Raw genomic sequence first — 2,180 nt, 5'->3', positions numbered from 1 at the left:
CCAACCTGCACAAAGTCACGCTCTGGACCAGGTTTTACTTCCCCTGCGCAAAGCGGCTCCGTCACCCCGAGCCCGAGGGCACCCGGGGGCCGTGGGGGAGCCACGGGCCCTGGAAATGCCCCCTCTGCCCCCTTGCTAAACCCCACACCCGTCCTGGCTGCTCTGAAATGCAAAGCTTCACTCCCATCCGCGCACAAGCTGATTTTGGGGCCGTGTGAGGGCAGCCAGTGAGCCCAGGCATCATCGCTAGAGCTTCCACTGCTGGCAGTAATTAACCCCGAGTGCTAATTGCTGACCCAGTTCCTGACCCTGCGCAGGGCTTGGTGTGCAAAGGCAAAACCAGCCAGACAGGATCTGTCAAGGAGGCCCTGAGGCAGCCCCAGGAAGAAGGGCTGGATGCCACCATCACTGCGATGCCATCCAAAGGATGCCACTGAGAGCCCTGGGCTGTCCCCACACCCCCCTGCAGTCACAGCCTTGCCCCTCTCCATCCTGCACCACCTTGCTCACACAGTGCCTGCAGGAACCCAAAGGGACAGCTGGCCCCAAAGCCACTGGGAGCAGCCCCTGCAGCTCACACCAGCCTGGGCTCAAGGGATCAGGGACACCAAGAGCTCAGCCAGGGATGAGAAAACCCTCCAGGCACTGACAAACATCTCCACAAGCACAGGGTGACATTTTTTCGGCCCCAAGCCCTTGCAGGTGAAGAGGAGGGGTTGGTTAAATGCCAGGGCAGAGGCTATGGAAATTTACAGGAGAAGTTTTTGAGAACAGAAGGATCACGGAATCATGGAATAGTTATGGCTGGATGGAACCTTCAAAGACCATCTCATTCCAAACACCTCGCACCAGCCCAGGCTGCTCCAAGCCCCATCCAAGCTGGCCTGCAGTGGGGCAGCCACCCTGGGCACCCCTGCCAGGGCCTCACCACCCTCATTCTCAGAAACTTCCTTATCTCTAATCTAAAGCCACTCTCTTCTAGTTTAAGCCATCACCTCTTGTCCTGTCATAACAGGACCTGCTCTAAATTTTCTCTCTCTTTTTCATGGGCTCCCTTCAAGGCCTGGCAGGCTGCTCGTGGCAGGGAAACACAGGACACCCCAAGCACTGCCCATGGACACTGCCAGGTGCTGCTGCAGCTGAAACAGGGAGTGATGTGGCTGCTCACAGCCCAGAGCCTGCTCTCCCACTGCCATGCCCATGCAGAGAGCCCCAAGCCCTGTGGGGAATGGTGAGGACTGAGTGCCCACCAACTGGGAGGTGTTCAAGATCCTCTTCTCAAAAGCCCACCAGCACATCCATCCCACCAGTGTGGGATGCCCAACCCTCCAGATGAGCCTGAGCAAGGCAGGGTGGAAGGACAAAACCCCATCCTGAGCAAGGAATCTGTCCAGTCATGAATATAATAACCCTGTTAATGCCATGACTCAGTCCCTAATACCTGCTGGTATTTACACAGGACTGGAAGTTTCTAAGAGCAGCCCTTGCACACTCAGTGTCGGGTCGGGGCTGGGCAGGAGGCTGTGTCAGCCAGCAATGGTGCACTTTGACAGCTTAATTTAATATTTAGTGAAAACAACAGGAAAGAGAAGGCAGGAATTCAGAGTGCAGCATCCCAGTGCTCGTGTAAACACTGCTGATCTCTGTCCTGAGCCTGAACACCACAGGAAAACTTGCACTTGGAAGCACTCCTGGGAAGCCTCCAGCTTTCCTGCTGTAGCTCTTGCAGTGTTTGCGTTGGTGCACCCTGCTGCTCCACAACAACGTTTCCACAACACAGGAGCCTGTGTGGGCAGCTGGAGGCAACCTGGAGAGGGGAGCACGATGGGGACAGCCCCGGCAAAGCCCTGGGGGCAGGAGAGGCCAGCGGAGAGCCGCGGTCCGGGTTAAAGCACCCCCGGCTGGGCAGGCTGCACCCAAACTCAGCCTCTGTGGATAAGCAAAGGTGCTGGGAAAAGGGAACGGCTGGGAAATTCTAAAGATTGATATCCCCCATCCCCAGCTGGAGCCAAACCCTCCATCCAAAAGGGTGGATGGATGAGAGCGGGGAAGGCGGCACAAAGCAGCCCCTCGCTGTGGGGGCTGCAGATAAAGGGGTCAGCGGCTGGGAGGAGAAACCCGGAATGTCGGCAGAGGCCAGCCCGGCCCCGGCATCCCGAACCGCAGCTGCCCGGGGGCCC

At 57.9% G+C, this 2,180-nt stretch overlaps 1 protein-coding gene across 2 annotated transcripts in view; it reads right to left on the bottom strand.

Moving 5' to 3' along the window:
* The window catches only part of TOR4A (torsin family 4 member A), a 7,782-nt gene that overhangs the window by 5,199 nt on the left and 403 nt on the right, over positions 1 to 2,180 (bottom strand). The window lies entirely within an intron of this gene.

The sequence above is a fragment of the Geospiza fortis genome, unplaced genomic scaffold (genome assembly GCF_000277835.1).
Source record: "Geospiza fortis unplaced genomic scaffold, GeoFor_1.0 scaffold85, whole genome shotgun sequence".
Classification (NCBI taxonomy): domain Eukaryota; kingdom Metazoa; phylum Chordata; class Aves; order Passeriformes; family Thraupidae; genus Geospiza; species Geospiza fortis.
This window is presented reverse-complemented; position numbering and strand designations above follow the sequence as displayed.